This window comes from Chelonia mydas, chromosome 3, assembly GCF_015237465.2.
Source record: "Chelonia mydas isolate rCheMyd1 chromosome 3, rCheMyd1.pri.v2, whole genome shotgun sequence".
Taxonomy (NCBI): Eukaryota; Metazoa; Chordata; order Testudines; family Cheloniidae; genus Chelonia; species Chelonia mydas.
Window position 1 is genome coordinate 168,443,161 of NC_057851.1, and position 19,050 is coordinate 168,462,210.

Below are 19,050 nucleotides of genomic sequence, written 5' to 3' on the forward strand. Positions count from 1 at the left end.
CTTACCACCTGTGATGGTTGCTGGAACAACCCTTCTTGGTTCAGCAAGGCTTTCAGACTCCTTTGTTCGCAGTAATCATAGTTCAGTTTCTATAGTTAGTATAAATAGATAGTTCCTATTGTTGAGAACAGGGCTGGCTCCAGCGTTTTTGCCGCCACAAGCGGCAAAAAAAACAAAACAAAAAACCTTGCTGCGGAGGCGGAGGGATGGTGAGGCCACCGAATTGCCGCCAGCAACCGAAGAAGAGTTGCATCCCCGCCACCGAATTGCTGCCGAGTGTGAAACATGCTGTGACAGAGCGGCCGCCAAATTCCCGCCGCCGCCAAGGACGGATTGCCGCCCCAGAGCCCCATCTCCTGCCGCCCCTTTACATTTGCTGCGCCAGGCACCTGCTTGGTTCGCTGGTGCTTAGAGTCGGCCCTGGTTGAGAGACTTCTTTGCCTCAGAGGCCGGTCATGGCCTGGGCTACAAGCCTTGTGCCTCCTGTGGCAAACCTATGCTTGTGACTGACCTGCACTCCAGCTGCTTAAAGTGCTTGGGGGAAACCCATGTGAGGGACAAGTGCCAGATCTGTTGGGACTTCAGACTCCTCACCAAAAAGGACAGGGACATGAGGCTGTAAGCTATCCTCATGGAAGCCAGTGTCAGAACCGAGCCACTTCGATTCGGCACCGAGTACTTCGGTGTCAGCGTGAAGCACTCCCCCAGTGCTGAGCTCTTCCTGCACTGTTCACCATTTCCAGTGCTGAGGAAGAAGCACAAGAAGCAGCGCACTGGCAGAGGGTGGTCGCCAGTTCAGAAGAGAGACAAACAGAGAGAAGGCAGCATAGTGAGACCTGTGCTGGGCCACTCTTCTGCTCCCTGGCCCATGTTGGCACCGTCAACTCCACCTAGGGGATTGATCTTCTGCTGACACCAGGAAGCCATCTCAGTGCCAGCAGCCTTACAGTGTTATTTACCTTGGGGTCTTTCCAAGCTGCTATGGACCTTCTTTCTCTGCTGGTCCTGCCAACACAAATGGGACATCTGCCAGCTCCAGCGTCTGGAAGCAGGAGGGAACAAGGAGCATCAGGTGCCTTCCTGGCACCAGGCCATGTGGACCTTCTAGGGGCACACCTTCCCTGATCCCAGTGTCCCAATCTTCAGTGTGTTGCCAGTCCCCAGAACCTCGGCACCATATGGAGATGGAACCAGGTACCGCTCCACCATAGTCAATGAGAGAAGACGCCTCTTCAGAGTCCAAAGGGGAACCTTATGTGCCACTGAAAGCCCACCACTAGTACCCAGTGTATATGCCAACAGACTTTGGTGCTGGGCCCCTGGCCAGCGGGTCACTGGCTGACGTAGTGGCCTTACTGGAACCCCTGGGGGTTCCCCCAATAGCAGGTCCTCCCTCCAACTGCTTCTACTCAGTGGTTTCTGAGAGATGGGCTCCTGCTCCTTTCCACTTGGCACCAGACCCTGACTCCGGTACCAACCTCCAGGAGATGGCTCCAATGGATGTAGTTGAGGAAGAGGAAGGATCTCCTCCTCCTGTGCAAGCTGCCTCCTTTTCCCAGATGAGGCTGTTGCAGGTCCCAGTAGCCTGCTTCTGCAAGATGATTTCAGGGCCCATCAGGACCTTCTGAAGTGGGGTGCTGCAAACTTGGGCCTGGAAATTTGAGAAGCTCAGAGACGTTGCTCAGCCTCGTTGATACTCTGGCTGCAGCAGTTCCATCCAAGGTGGCCCTGCCCATCAATGAGGTGGTGATGGGACTAGTTAAGGCCCTGTGGCAAACTCATCCTTCTCTGCCCCCCCCACCTCAAAGAGGACAGAAAAGAAGTATTATGCACCAGCAGGAAGATTTGAATACCTGTACTTACATCCCCTCACAGGGTCTCTGGTGGTATCTGCAGTGAATAAAAGGGACAGGCAGGGCCAGTCAAGCTCTACCTCGAAACAAAAAGAGGCTAAGAGACTAGACCTTTTCAGAAGAAAGGTTTATTCAACAGGTAGCCTTCAACTACATATCTCCAACCAGCAAGCTTTGCTGGGAGATACAGATTTCAATCTGTGCGACTCCTTGACTAAATTCATACGATCATAGAATATCAGGGTTGGAAGAGACCTCAGGAGGTCATCTAGTCCAACCCCCTGCTCAAAGCAGGACCAACCCCAACTAAATCATCCTAGCCAGGGCTTTGTCAAGCCTGACCTTGAAAACCTCTAAGGAAGGAGATTCCACCATCTCCCTAGGTAACACATTCCAGTGCTTCACCACCCTCCTAGTGAAAAAGTTTTTCCTAATATCCAACCTAAACCTCCCCCACTGCAACTTGAGACCATTACTCCATGTTTTGTCATCTGCTACCACTGAGAACAGTCTAGATCCATCCTCTTTGGAACCCTGTTTCAGGTAGTTGAAAGCAGCTATCAAATCCCCCCCTCATTCTTTTCTTCTGCAGACTAAACAATCTCAGGTCCCTCAGCCTCTCCTCATAAGTCATGTGTTCCAGTCCCCTAATCATTTTTGTTGCCCTCCGCTGGATGCTTTCCAATTTTTCCACATCCTTCTTGTAGTGTGGGGCCCAAAACTGGACACAGTACTCCAGATGAGGCCTCACCAATGTCAAAAAGAGGGGAACGATCACGTCTCTCGATCTGCTGGCAATGCCCCTACTTATACATCCCAAAATGCCATTGGCCTTCTTGGCAACAAGGGCACACTGTTGACTCATATCCAGCTTCTCGTCCACTGTAACCCCTAGGTCCTTTTCTGCAGAACTGCTGCCTAGCCACTCGGTCCCTAGTCTGTAGCAGTGCATGGGATTCTTCCGTCCTAAGTGCAGGACTCTACACTTGTCCTTGTTGAAGCTCATCAGATTTCTTTTGGCCCAATCCTCTAATTTGTCTAGGGCCCTCTGTATCCTATCCCTACCCTCTAGCGTATCTACCTCTCCTCCCAGTTTAGTGTCATCTGCAAACTTGCGGAGGGTGCAATCCATGCCATCCTCCAGATCATTAATGAAGATATTGAACAAAGTCGGCCCCAGGACCGACCCTTGGGGCACTCTGCTTGATACTGGTTGCCAACTAGACATGGAGCCATTGATCGCTACCTGTTGAGCCCGACGATCTAGCCAGCTTTCTATCCACCTTATAGTCCATTCATCCAGCCCATGCTTCTTTAACTTGCTGGCAAGAATACTGTGGGAGACCGTATCAAAAGCTTTGGTAAAGTCAAAGAATAACACGTCCACTGCTTTCCCCTCATCCACAGAGCCAGTTATCTCCTCATAGAAGGCAATTAGGTTAGTCAGGCATGACTTTCCCTTGGTGAATCCATGCTGACTGTTCCTGATCACTTTCCTCTCCGCGAAGTGCTTCAAAATTGATTTCTTGAGGACCTGCTCCTTCCAGGGACTGAGGTGAGGCTGACTGGCCTGTAGTTCCCCAGATCCTCCTCCTTCTCTTTTTTAAAGATGGACACTACATTAGCCTTTTTCCAGTCTTCCGGGACCTCCCCCGATCGTCATGAGTTTTCAAAGATAATGGCCAATGGTTCTGCAATCACATCCGCCAAATCCTTTAGCACCCTCGGATGCAGTGCATCCAGTCTCATGGACTTGTGCTCATCCAGCTTTTCTAAATAGTGCCGAACCACTTCTTTCTCCACAGAGGGCTGGTCACCTCCTCCCCATGCTGTGCTACCCAGTGCGGCAGTTTGGGAACTGACCTTGTTCGTGAAGACAGAGGCAAAAAGAGCATTGAGTACATTAGCTTTTTCCACATCCTCTGTCACTAGGTTGCCTCCCTCGTTCAGTAAGGGGCCCACACTTTCCTTGGCTTTCTTCTTGTTGCTAACATACCTGAAGAAACCCTTCTTGTTACTCTTAACATCTCTTGCTAGCTGCAACTCCAAGTGTGATTTGGCCTTCCTTATTTCACTCCTGCATGCCCGAGCAATATTTTTATACTCCTCCCTGGTCATTTGTCCAATCTTCCACTTCTTGTAAGCTTCTTTTTTGTGTTTAAGATCAGCAAGGATTTCACTGTTAAGCCAAGCTGGTCACCTGCCATATTTACTAATCTTTCTACACATCAGGATGGCTTGTTCCTGCAACCTCAATAAGGATTCTTTAACAGCCAGCTCTCCTGGACTCCTTTCCCCCTCATGTTGTTCTCCCAGGGGATCCTGCCCATCAGTTCCTGAAGGAGTCAAAGTCTGCTTTTCTGAAGTCCAGGGTCCATGTTCTGCTGCTCTCCTTTCTTCCTTGTGTCAGGATCCTGAACTCGACCATCTCATGGTCACTGCCTCCCAGGTTCCCATCCACTTTTGCTTCCCCTACTAATTCTTCTCGGTTTGTGAGCAGCAGGTCAAGAAGAGCTCTGCCCCTAGTTGGTTCCTCCAGCACTTGCACCAGGAAATTGTCCCCTACACTTTCCAAAAACTTCCTGGATTGTCTGTGCACTGCTGTATTGCTCTCCCAGCTGATATCAGGGTGATCGAAGTCTCCCATGAGAACCAGGGCCTGTGATCTAGTAACTTCTGTTAGTTTCCTGAAGAAAGCCTCGTCCACCTCATCCCCCTGGTCCGGTGGTCTATAGCAGACTCCCACCACGACATCACCCTTGTTGCTCACGCTTCTAAACTTAATCCAGAGACACTCAGGTTTTTCTGCAGTTTCATACCGGAGCTCTGAGCAGTCATACTGCTCTCTTACATACAATGCAACTCCCTCACCTTTTCTGCCCTGCCTGTCCTTCCTGAACAGTTTATATCCATCCATGACAGTACTCCAGTCATGTGAGTTATCCCACCAAGTCTGTTATTCCAATCGTGTCATAATTCCTTGACTGTGCCAGGACTTCCAGTTCTCCCTGCTTGTTTCCCAGGCTTCTTGCATTTGTGTATAGGCACTTAAGATAACTTGCTGATCGTCCCTCTTTCTCAGTATGAGGCAGGAGTCCTCCCCTCTTGCGCTCTTCTGCTCGTGCTTCCTCCCAATATCCCACTTCCCCACTTTCCTCAGGGCTTTGATCTCCTTACCCCAGTGAATTTAGTTTAAAGCCCTCCTCACTAGGTTAGCCAGCCTGCTTGCGAAGATGCTCTTTCCTCTCTTTGTTAGGTGGAGCCCGTCTCTGCCTAGCACTCCTCCTTCTTGGAACACCATCCCATGGTCAAAGAATCCAAAGCCTTCTCTCCGACACCACCTGTGTAGCCATTCGTTGACTTCCACAATTTGACAGTCTCTACCCGGGCCTTTTTCCTTCCACAGGGAGGATGGACCACTTGCACCTCAAACTCCTTTATCCTTCTTCCCAGAGCCACGTAGTCTGCAGTGATCCACTCAGTCATTCTTGGCAGCATCATTGGTACCCATGTGGAGAAGCAGGAAGGGGTAGTGATCCGAGGGCTTGATGAGTCTCGGCAGTCTCTCTGTCATATTATGAATTCTAGCTCCTAGCATGCAGCAGACTTCTTGGTTTTCCCGGTCGGGGCGGCAGATAGATGACTCAGTCCCCTGCCCCAAGAGGCAAGGCAGGAGTTCATGACCCTCTTGGAATAGGGTAAGAACATAGCCAGTACCTCTCTCCAGGCAGCTCTATATGCTGCCAACTTGGCAGCCAGGACAACGTCCTCTGCAGTCACCATGAGGCACTGTTTTTGGCTCCAGTCCTCCAGTCTCTCTTATGAGGTCTAACATTTACACTCCATCAGCGTCCAGGAAGCACTTCAGGCCTCAGCAGCCTCCTTGCTTCTCGGCGCCTCCAAGACAGGAGCCCTGCAAAAGAAACGGGAGAGGTTATAAACGATACTCACCACTCCCATCCACTTCATCCTCTCAGTCCTGGTCTCAGAGATACTTGGCATGCCCAAGCAGGCTTTTAGAAGGTGCGCCTAAGGGCATTGTACCAGTTACCATTTCAAATCCTCCTCCCCTCTTATTTTTGCACCGTCTGTCGCCCTTCCGCCTGGCATGGTCATTCGTAACATCAGACCATTGGGTCCTGAGCACAGTGATAGTCAGATAGTCACCCTTGAGTTTCTGTCCCCCATCCCTCCCACCTCACCCCACCCCAGTCCTCGTCCCTCTTCAGGGAGCCTTCTCACAAGCAATCCCTCCTATGTATGTGGGTCATGGACGATGTTCCTCAAGACTTGAAAGGGAAGAGGTTTTACTCCCAGTATTTCCTAATCCCAAAGGCAAAAAGGAGGTCTCCGGCCCATCTTGGACCTGCATAACCTCAATAGATATCTCAAAAAACAGAGGTTCCTCATGGTCTCCCTGGCCTCCATCATTTTCTCCCTGGATCCAGGAGACTGGTACAATGCCCTCAACTTAAAGGATGCATACTGGCACATTTTTATCATCCGTGGCCACATGTTTATAGTGGGTCAACGCCAGTACCAATTCGCCATCCTCCCCTTCAGCCTATCGGCAACCCCATGGGTTTTCTTGAAGTGTATGGCAGATGTAGCAGCCTTCCTCAGGTGGTGAGGTGTACAAGTCTATCTGTACCTCAACAACTGGCTGATCAAAGGTTGGTCACAGGCTCAAGTACACAACAGCATCAGCATGGTCTAAGCCACCTTCAGAGCACTGGGTCTGCCGATAAACAAGCAAAAGTCAACTCTTGTCCTGGTTCAGAGAATAGAATTTATTGGGACAGTGCTTGACTTGACCCAAGCCAGGGCCTCCCTGCCAGAGGCCCGATTCCAGACCTTGTCAGACCTGAAATCCAAGGTCATGGCCCACCCTTTCACAACAGCTTGGGTGTGCCTCAAGCTGCTGGATCACATGGCGGCTTGTACTTTTGTGGTTCAGCACACAAGACTGTGCCTCAGGCCTCTCTAGATGTGGCTAGCTTCAGTTTACTTTCCAAGCAGACACCACTTGGACTCATGATCCCTCCCCGGATGCTCGCGTCCCTGGGCTGGTGGAAAGACCCAAGATCAGTGATGATGGGGGTGCTCTTCGATACCCATCAACTGTCAGTAACCTTAATCTTGGATGCGTTAGACCTAGGGTGGGATGTCCACCTCAACAATCTCAGGACTCAGGGCCTCTGGTCCTGAGAAGAACTCTTCCTGCCCATTAATGTCAGGGAGCTCAGGGGTGTATGCTTAGCATGCCAGATGTTCCTCCCCCAGATCTCAGATGAGGGGGTTCAAGTCCTACTGTGGCATGTTTTACATCAACAAGCAGGGAGTGGCTTGATCTTTGGCCTTGTGTCGGGAGGCCATCCATCTGTGGCACGCCTGTGCGAAGCACTCCATTCATCTCTAGGTGTCATGTCTCCTGGGAGCCTACAATGTACTGGTGTATCACCTCAGCAGACCCTTCTGCTCTCACCACAAGTGGTCCTTCACCCAGAGGTCACCAGATTCATCTTCCAAAGGTGGGAGCCTCCCTAAGTGGACCTGTTCTCCAGGCAGAACATGAAATGCCATCGGTTTTGTTCTCTGCACAGACACAGCCCATTCTCCCTTTCTGATGCCTTCCTGCTCTTGTGGACAGGCCACCTACTTTACACTTTTTCTCTGATTCCCTTGGTTCACAAGGTCCTCCTAAAAATCAGACAGGATAAGGCAAGAGTTATTCTGATAGCCCTGGCATGGTGGTGCCAGCATTGCTTCGGCACGCTCCTGGATCTTGGTGGCAGCACACTCTCACTCCCACTCCATCCAGACCTGATTTCACAAGACCACAGATGGTTATTTCACCGGAAGCTTGCCTCCCTGCACCTAACCACATGAATGCTGCATGGCTGAACCCGGAAGAACAGACCTGCTTGGAACAGGTTCAGCAGATCTTGCTAGGCAGTAGAAAGTCTTCCACCCGGGCTACCTTCTTGACCAAGTGGAAGCATTTCTCCCCTTCAGTCTATTTGCTCCACCTAAAACAGCAGGGTGCCGCCTTTGAGCCATTAGCATCATGCTCCCTGACACTTCTCTCCTGGAAGGTTGCCTTCCTGCTGGTGATCACCTCGGCCAGAAGGGTCTCTGAGATCAAGACGTTTAAGTCAGAGCCACCCTACATAGTGTTTTTCAAGGACAAGGTCCAACTGTGCCCCTATCTGGCCTTCCTGCCAAAGATGGTGTCGCAATTCCATAGCAACCAGGTCATTTTTTATCAGTCTTCATCCCAAAGCCTCTCAAAAACTCAGAGGAATGACAGCTTCACTCATTAGACATTAGGTGGGCCCTCGCCTTTTATATTGAGAGGACTAAACCCTTCCACAAATCTACACAACTCTTTGTAGCAATAGCAGAAAGAATGAGAGAGCTACTTGTGACAACCCAAGGGATCTTGTCCTGGATAACCGCCTGTGTTCAAGCTTGCTATGAGCAGGCGAATGTCCCAGCTTCGGTTATCTTAACCACTCATTCCACAAGAGCCCAGGCTTCATCAGCAGCGTTCCTTGTGCATGTCCCAATCCAGGACACCTGCAGAGCTGTGACCTGGTCGTCAGTGCATGCCTTCACATCTACACCATCACCCAACAGGCCCAAGGCAAAGCCAGTTTCAGAAGAGAAGTGTTGCAGTCAGCATGTCCATGAACTCTAAGCTCACCTCCAGGGGTACTGCTTGTGAGTCACCTAACATGTAATGGATATGAGCAAGGATTCGGGGCGGGGAAAACAGTTACTAACCTTTCGTAACTGTTCAGGATGTGTTGCTCATGTCCATTCCATGACCCACCTTCCTACCCCTCTGTCAGAGTTAACAGGCAAGAAGGACCTGAGCCGGTGGTGTCCCTTATACCAGCACATAAGCACGTGGCTCTGGAGGATGCTAGAACCAGCCTAAAGGATACCACTGAGGGAAAAATCTCCAGAAATGGTGCATGTGGTGCTTATGCACCTAACATGGAATGGACATGAGCAGTACATCTCGAAGAACAACAGTTATGAAAGGTTAGTAAACGGGTTATTTTGTACACTTACTATACCTAGCACTGAACTTGCTAAAATAATACTATTTTAAGCCTTTACTATGACAGTCAGATTTTATATTTTGATTATAGTTGATAGGTGCTTATTTTGTTACTAGAAGTAAGACTGCCGGTAGTTGATACCTAAATTAATTCTAGCTGCTGCCTTTAATGGCAAAAACAGAATGAAACTATTCTTTGGCATATTCACAAAGGCGCTTCAAGTGGGTCAAGCCTAATTGGCCACTGAATATTACTACGGTCCCACTGAAATACAGCTGCAGGTGCATAAATTTGATTAGGAACCAGAAGGATGCAAAACAGAGAAGATCAAGAGAGATATTTGTAGGAATTTATATGAATGTTAGTGTTGCATAGGTCTCGTGAGCTCTCTGCACAGAGGTGAATTTCATCAAAAATCTCCGTACATACTTTTAAAAAGTCCATTATATTATCATCGTTTGCCAGTAGGAATGTCTGATAATATTTAAAGTGAGGAATGAGGGAAGAGAATAGAGTAATCGTTTAAAATTAATTAATCTGCATTTGCTTTGGGAGGCAGAAATGCAAAGTGTTTGAGATGTATCCCTAATTGTAATTTTTGCTTTTTAAAGTTATTTCCATGGATACACACTTATGGATTCTGTATACTGTACTATGAAGCGTCATAGTGGCTGGAAGCAGATCAAATGAGGTAGCTGCTCTGGAAAGCAATTCATTGTTCCTTCCTCCACATTGAGACATGCCATGCCATTCATTTTATGTATTTAGAGAAAAGTGTACAGTCAGTGTGTTTCAAAGCAGTTCAAAAGAAAGTAGCCGTGGACTCAACTGGCTGTATGTTATTTTGTGCACGAAGCCAGTTTGCAATTACAGATTGATTTGATTTGTAGAGATTGCTAGCTCTCCTTATATTTATTGGTCTTCATTATAACATTAAAATGTGTAGCACCGAGTTTAAAATTCTGAAATTGAATAAATGGAGTAGATGAATTTTTAAAAGAGTAAGATAATGTATCGTGGCAAGGTACCTCCTTCATTTCACCAGACTTAGCACTTCCCCCTCTGGTGATGGCGGGCCTGGGAAATCAGCACCACTCTGAGCAGGGTTTGTCTTGTCCCTTCTGTGCGTCTTTGGCTATGTATTGACCTGAGGTAACCACTTCTCAGCTTGTACGGAGAAGGGCCTTTAACATTCTAGGGCTAATATATCGGCCTTCCAGGACCCTATTGCAGCCGTCCGGCCTGACTTTGTCACAGTATTTACTACTTGGTCCAATTCCTCTTTTGTTCTCACCTTTTCTTTTCTCCTTTCAGCTCTTAGCTTTTCCTCATCACTTGTTACTACCTTGTATTTAAGGCCAAATTCTGCCATCCCTCCCCATGTTGAATAGTACCTTACTCCAGAAATAGGCCCATTAATTTCAGTGCTCATGGAACAAGGTACTGTTCCAGGTGAGTAAGGATATCGGTATCAGTACGATCAAATAGTTTGATGTTCTACTGAAACAATTCTAGGAATCTTCTTGCTATGGTATAGGACTGGCTTTGCGAAGATCAATAAAGATACTTTAAAAAGCCAGCTCAAGCCATTCAGAACTGTGGGTGAGGAGCTGGGGGGTATATGTGTGGTTGGGGGGGGGTGTTAATAACATGCATATTTCCTGGCTTTTTTAATTGTTCATCTTCCTAGTGCTGGTCTCTTAAGGCCTTATCCAAAGCCCATTAAAGTCAATGGAAGGCTTTCCACTAACTAGATCCAAAGCCCACTGGTGCAGGAATCAGTAGATGCTATTTACTGATGAGGAAGCTAGCTTACTGTCCCATATTTGAAGTGATCCAGATTAATAGGCTCCCTAAAGCAACACTCATCCAATGCCCTCCCTGCTAGGAGCCACACCTGCAGCTCCAAGTGTAGACATACTCTTAGTTTTCAAATTTCTTAGGTGGTCTTAGGAATTTGGGTGTACTGTTGCTGCAAAACCTGCAGGGTCTATTGTTACACTGTATCATGTATGGTTTCAGAGTAACAGCCGTGTTAGTCTGTATTCGCAAAAAGAAAAGGAGTACTTGTGGCACCTTAGAGACTAACCAATTTATTTGAGCATAAGCTTTCGTGAGCTACAGTTCACTTCATCGGATGCATACTGTGGAAAGTATAGAAGATCTTTTTATACATACAAAGCATGAAAAAATGGGTGTTTACCTCTACAAAAGGTTTTCTCTCCCCCCACCCCACTCTCCTGCTGGTAATAGCTTATCTAAAGTGATCACTCTCCTTACAATGTGTATGATAATCAAGGTGGGCCATTTCCAGCACAAATCCAGGGTTTAACAAGAACGTCTGGGGGGGCGGGGGGGTGGGTAGGAAAAAACAAGGGGAAATAGGTTACCTTGCATAATGACTTAGCCACTCCCAGTCTCTATTCAAGCCTAAGTTAACTGTATCCAATCTGCAAATGAATTCCAATTCAACAGTCTCTCGCTGGAGTCTGGTTTTGAAGTTTTTTTGTTGTAATATCGCAACACACCTCTGAACAACATACTAATCCACAGAGACCTCCCTACCAACACTACAAAAAGAAGAATTCTAGGTGGACTCCTCCTGAAGGTCGAGACAGCAGACTGGACTTCTACATAGAGTGCTTCCGCTGACGTGCACGGGCTGAAATTGTGGAAAAGCAGCATCACTTGCTCCACAACCTCAGCCGTGCAGAACACAATGCTATCCATGGCCTCAGAAACAACTCTGACATCATAATCAAAAAGGCTGACAAAGGAGGTGCTGTCGTCATCATGAATAGGTCGGAATATGAACAAGAGGCTGCTCGGCAGCTCTCCAACACTACTTTCTACAAGCCATTACCCTATGATCCCACTGAGAGTTACCAAAAGAAACTACAGCATTTGCTCAAGAAACTCCCTGAAAAAGCACAAGATCAAATCCGCACAGACACACCCCTGGAACCCCGACCTGGAATATTCTATCTGCTACCCAAGATCCATAAACCTGGAAATCCTGGGCGCCCCATCATCTCAGGCATTGGCACCCTGACAGCAGGATTGTCTGGCTATGTAGACTCCCTCCTCAGCCCCTACGCTCCCAGCGCTCCCAGCTACCTTCGAGACACCACTGACTTCCTGAGGAAACTACAATCCATCAGTGATCTTCCTGATAACACCATCCTGGCCACTATGGATGTAGAAGCCCTCTACACCAACATTCCACACAAAGATGGACTAAAAGCCGTCAAGAACACTATCCCCGATAATGGCACGGCTAACCTGGTGGCTGAACTTTGTGACTTTGTCATTACCCATAACTATTTTACATTTGGGGACAATGTATACCTTCAAATCAGCGGCACTGCTATGGGTACCCGCATGGTCCCACAGTATGCCAACATTTTTATGGCTGACTTAGAACAACGCTTTCTCAGCTCTCGTCCCCTAACGCTCCTACTCTACTTGCGCTATATTGATGACATCATCATCATCTGGACCCATGGAAAAGAAGCCCTTGAGGAATTCCACCATGATTTCAACAATTTCCATCCCACCATCAACCTCAGCCTAGACCAGTCCACACAAGAGATCCACTTCCTGGACACTGCAGTGCTAATAAACGATGGTCACATAAACACCACCCTATACCGGAAATCTACTGACTGCTATTCCTACCTACATGCCTCCAGCTTTCACCCTGACCACACCACACGATCCATTGTCTACAGCCAAGCTCTGCGATACAACCGCATTTGCTCCAACCCCTCAGACAGAGACAAACACCTACAAGATCTCTATCAAGCATTCTTACAACTACAATACCCACCTGCGGAAGTGAAGAAACAGATTGATAGAGCCAGAAGAGTTCCCAGTAGTCATCTACTACAGGACAGGCCTAACAAAGAAAATAACAGAATGCCACTAGCCGTCACCTTCAGCCCCCAACTAAAACCCCTCCAATGCATTATTAAGGATCTACAACCTATCCTGAAGGATGACCCAACATTCTCACAAATCTTGGGAGACAGGCCAGTCCTTGCCTACAGACAGCCCCCCAACCTGAAGCAAATACTCACCAGCAACCACATACCACACAACAGAACCACTAACCCAGGAACCTATCCTTGCAACAAAGCCCGTTGCCAACTGTGCCCACATATCTATTCAGGGGACACCATCACAGGGCCTAATAACATCAGCCACACTATCAGAGGCTCGTTCACCTGCACATCCACCAATGTGATATATGCCATCATGTGCCAGCAATGCCCCTCTGCCATGTACATTGGTCAAACTGGACAGTCTCTACGTAAAAGAATAAATGAACCCAAATCAGATGTCAAGAATTATAACATTCATAAACCAGTCGGAGAACACTTCAGTCTCTCTGGTCACATGATTACAGACATGAAAGTTGCAATATTACAACAAAAAAACTTCAAAACCAGACTCCAGCGATAGACTGTTGAATTGGAATTCATTTGCAAATTGGATACAGTTAACTTAGGCTTGAATAGAGACTGGGAGTGGCTAAGTCATTATGCAAGGTAACCTATTTCCCCTTGTTTTTTCCTACCCCCCCCCCCAGAAGTTCTTGTTAAACCCTGGATTTGTGCTGGAAATGGCCCACCTTGATTATCATACACATTGTAAGGAGAGTGATCACTTTAGATAAGCTATTACCAGCAGGAGAGAGGGGCGGGGGGAGAGAAAACCTTTTGTAGTGGTAAACACCCATTTTTTCATGCTTTGTGTGTATAAAAAGATCTTCTATACTTTCCACAGTATGCATCCGATGACGTGAGCTGTAGCTCACGAAAGCTTATGCTCAAATAAATTGGTTAGTCTCTAAGGTGCCACAAGTACTCCTTCTCTTTTTGCGAATACAGACTAACATGGCTGTTACTCTGAAATGTATCATGTATCAAACTCTTTATCTACATCTTAATGTTAATGGCTCTGACCAGGTCTGTTTGCTGTGTTCTTTCCTAAAGTACTAAATATCAATCAAATATGAAATATTACATTTTATAACATGGATCAATGTTACATTAATCATTACCGACCCCTTGGGCGGGGAGCAAGTTAGATTCTGAGACTGATATCCTCTACTTGGCACTAATGATCTCTAACAGGCTAGGTTTATTGTATTAGTAGCACTTTTAAAAACATGTGAAAGGAAGCAATTGTTAATGAGTAATCAATGTAACAAGTAACATTCTGTTACTGAATCATCATTCCTTTGTTGTAGCCATTGAAAGCTGTAACACTGCAAGGAGCTCTAGTCCTGAAAGGAATTCACTCTGAATTTTTTTTAAAAAAAGGGGTCCTTTGAAGTCTGTTGTCAGGTGTGTTCCTGGTCAGCTGGAAAGGCAATACTGAGATCACCTTTTATTTACTCCATGTTAACCCTTTAGTTCACTTACTGCCAACTATATTGACACATCATCACCTTACTAGCATCTCCCTAGCTCCAGGTCCACTTGATCCTTCCTGCTGACTCCCACTCCTCTGGACCCTCCCCATAACTGCACATACACATTCAAAAAGGAACTAGTAAGTTCATGGAGGATAGGTCCATCAATGGCTATTAGCCAGGATGGACAGGGATGGTGTCCCTACCTTCTGTTTTCCAGAAGCTGGGAATGAGCGACAGGGGATGGACCACTTGATCATTACCTGTTAGATTCACTCCCTCTGGGGCACCCGGCATTGGCCACTGTCAAAAGACAGGATCTGGGGCTAGATGGACCTTTGGTCTGACCCAGTATGGCTGTTGTTATGTTCTTATTCACCTGAACACCACTACTCAGCCTCAAGGCTAACTTCACCTGACCTACCCCACCCCAGTTCTCCCTAGTGCCTCCTGGGTGACACTCCCACTTTCCTTTCCAGCTCCCCTCCCGCACTACCAGGCAGGGCTTTGGAGCTGTGCTCTGGCTCCGCTCCAGCTCCAGGCAAAAACCTGCAGCTTCACTGCTCCGGAGCTGCTCCGCGCTGCAGCTCTGGGCTCTGCTCTAAACCCTGCTACCAGGCGGCCATTCCTTCTGAATCCTCCCCAACCTGCCTATTACTCTCCTAGTGCACATTAGTTCAGGAATGAGGGGTTTAACCACACTAAGAAATTGATAACAATCCTCATTAACTAAACCCCAATAAGCGATTTAAAGTTAAGGAGCCTCATATATTGTAAGCATGGAGAACTTACATACATGTTATTGTTACTTACTTGTATTGTGGCAGCACCTAGGAGCTCCAGTCAGGGACCAGGAGCGGTTGTGCCAGGTGCTGTCAGAACACAGAACAAAATGAGACACATTGCTTCAAAGAGCTTTCAGTCGAAGTATACATTTTTTTTGTAGTTTTCCTTTTATTGATCTGAGCTCTAGGAAGCTTCTCCTAAGTAGGAAGCTCTCTTGTCTTGTCAGCTTTTGATCTAGCTGCTCCCATTGGCTTCAGAGCTAGGCTACTGCTGAGTCCTGTTGAAAATCACACTCTAAGAATTCACTGACATGATGGGCTCAAAAGCAGAGGAGTGTGTAATTAAATAACCTATTATCATTTTGTAGATCCCTTCTGTTCCCAGTTCTCAAACATTCTGGAATCCGTTGAAGCACCACTCTAATAGGGTTGCAAACAGAACACAGGCTAGTTCAAGGTCCTTAATACTACTTCTAAAAGCACTGATTATTCAAACGCTAGCAAAAGTTTAGCTAAAAATGCTGTTAATAAATGTGCAGCACTTCTCAAATGCAGATGCTAAAGTGCTTTACAAAGATGAGTAAGCAGTTTTATTCTCATCTTGTAGTTGGGAAATTGAGGCACAGAGAGAGTTGTGACTTTTTGTCCAGGGTTACACAACCAATCAGTGACTGAGCCAGGAATACAACCTGTGGTCTCTTGACTCTTATTCCAGCGCCTTACCTGCTGAACCACGTGGCCTTCACATAAGGCTGATTCTGTGTGGTGCCGAGTACCTCACAAGCTCAAACCTAGGAGGGCTATTTACTCCAAATTTATGACAAAATGAACTTAATTTATTCCAAATTAGTAGCCTCCTAAAATTTACATTTATCTGCCCATCGCCGAATTTGCTTGGTTGCCTTGGAAACAGGAGGTTAATGGTGCAATAAATGGGGGTGAAATGAAAGAAGAGCTGTGGTGCAACAACATAGTAAGCTCTTGATTTAAAATTTTGGATTCTGCCAAGTTTTTTTTGCTGATCTCTTAATCTAAATTATGGATTTACCCATTTAGAGAACAATCAATTACATCTGAGACACTCCCAGTAAAATCGCAGCAACATATTCTTCCATAATTTAATCCTCAAATCCAACTAGGCTTGCTTCTCTTAACAACAAAATCTAGGTCTAGGCCTCTCTTTGACTCGTATGATCATAAAGGACTTCGTTGGAAGACAAAATTCTCCTGAAGCCAAAACAGTCTTGGACAGATTTTTCTACAGTTGATGCTTGTGTAGTGCCTGGCACAATGAATCCTGATGGGGCCTCTGGGCAGATATAACACAGATAAATACATGGCAACAGAGCAAAATATTTGATATGTTGCGAGGAGGAGGCGATGATGCTGCTGAAATATCACAGGGCCTGTATGTCCAGCATTGCAATGTATCCTGTCTTCACCTTCCCTATACTGTTAGATTCTCTTGCCATACTACCTGTTAGAAGTTCCTATAGCTAGTGTATTACAGAAGGTGATACCCAAGCATATACTATCAATTAGAGAACAAAATGCTGATGACAGGTGAGGCACTTGGAGCTGAGAGTGAGAACGCGGACTGTTGGAGGACTGAGGTGTACAAGCATTATCAGATACCAGGAGGAAGGTCCTATGGTGAGGATAAAGAAGGTGTTGGGAGGAGGCCATGGGGAAGTAGCCCAGGGAGTTGTAGCTGTCCCACAGCTGTTCCAGGAGGCACTCTAGACAGCTGCATTCCACAGGGCCCTGGGCTGGAACCCGGAGTAGAGGGCGGGCCCGGGTTCCCCCCAAATCCTCCCAACTCCTGGTCAGACACAGGAGGAGTCGACCTGGACTGTGAATTCAGAAAAACAGCCAAGCTGAGGGCTGCCGTGAAGCTCCAAGGCGAGCAAATCCGCCAATAAGCGCAAGACCCACCAAGGTAGAGCAGGAACTTTGTCACAATAGCTACATTACTACCTCCATACTGATCAGATTTGTTTCCCTATCTGATGCTAGAGTAGATGGCACAGCACATGATGCATGTTCCTTCCTTTTAATGTTCTTCAGCTGATCCTGCTAACAAAATCTTAGTGGCAGATGAGGTACAGATAATTATCATCTCTCAACTATAAAACCACTCAGGGAAACCAGTTCAGAAACTATGAAAGCAAGAAAACAATGTTGAGAGAAGCAGATTTGCCTACAACACCGAGAGTACAAAGGGACTGCTAGAGCCTAATCCTAACCTCAGTGGAAATAGTGTGTGTACAGTACCTCTCAGGATCAGCTCCTCCTTCAGAGGAGGTGGCCACTAAGAAACAAATTTCAGCAAATGTTGTATCTGTATGAGTACGGTGGTAATATTGACTGAGATACAGAACAGTAGTTCAATATTAGTGTAAAACAATAAAGGTCCAGTAGTGACTGAAAACTCTTAATCAGAATAAAAACACCCTTTCTCTCATTGGCTGCTTCCCATGTAAATTGGTCACCAATGAAAAATTAAGCTTTGCCAATAGTTTCTACACAGTGATATTGGAAATGGCTAGTGTCCTCCCTTATACTTAAAATAGGAAATAACGCTGTGGCAACCAGCTGACATCATTAACAATCGGTTGACTCTTCCATGGTGACCAACCTTCATAACTGCAAGTGAAATCCACACAAATCAAAACTTCAGATTACTCAGTCTGATGGTGGATAGTGCTACTAAAATAAGCCCAGTAGTCAAACTAGAAGCAAAAAAATGGTTAGTCACAAAGTCACTTAAGGCCTGATTTTCAAATGCAATCAGGAGCCTAAAGAGCTAGACAGGCACCTAGATGGATTTTCAAAAGAACCTAAGCAGGTTATTATCTATGAAAGGAAGGATGGTCCAGTGGTTAGGGCACTAACTGAGACTTGGAAAAAGCTGGGTTCAAGTCCCTGTTCTGCCACATTCTTCCTTTGTGATTTGGACAGGTCACTTAAACCCAAAGTTTTAATGGTATTTAGGCATTCCTGCGCTCACCATTGCAAAACCTAATTGATTTAGGAGCCTAAATCTCATTTTTCAAAAGGAGTTAATCATTTAGGTTCCTGAATTATAGAATCATAGAATATCAGGGTTGGAAGGGACCTCAGGAGGTCATCTAGTCCAACCCCTTGCTCAAAGCAGGACCAATCCCCAATTAAATCATCCCAGCCAGGGCTTTGTCAAGCCTGACCTTAAAAACTTCTAAGGAAGGAGATTCTACCACCTCCCTAGGTAACACATTCCAGTGTTTCACCACCCTCTTGGTGAAAAAGTTTTTCCTAATATCCAACCTAAACCTCCCCCACTGCAACTTGAGACCATTACTCCTTGTCCTGTCCTCTTCTACCACTGAGAATAGTCTAGAACCATCCTCTCTGGAACCACCTCTCAGGTAGTTGAAAGCAGCTATCAAATCCCCCCTCATTCTTCTCTTCTGCAGACTAAACAATCCCAGTTCCCTCAGCCTCTCCTCATAAGTCTTGTGTTCCGGACCCCTAATCATTTTTGTTGCCCTTCGCTGGACTCTCTCCAATTTATCCACATCCCTCTTGTAGTGTGGGGCCCAAAACTGGACACAGTACTCCAGATGAGGCCTCACCAATGTCGAATAGAGGGGAACGATCACGTCCCTCGATCTGCTCGCTATGCCCCTACTTATACATCCCAAAATGCCATTGGCCTTCTTGGCAACAAGGGCACACTGCTGACTCATATCCAGCTTCTCGTCCACTGTCACCCCTAAGTCCTTTTCCGCAGAACTGCTGCCTAGCCATTCGGTCCCTAGTCTGTAGCGGTGCATTGGGTTCTTCCGTCCTAAGTGCAGGACCCTGCACTTATCCTTATTGAACCTCATCAGATTTCTTTTGGTCCAATCCTCCAATTTGTCTAGGTCCCTCTGTATCCTATC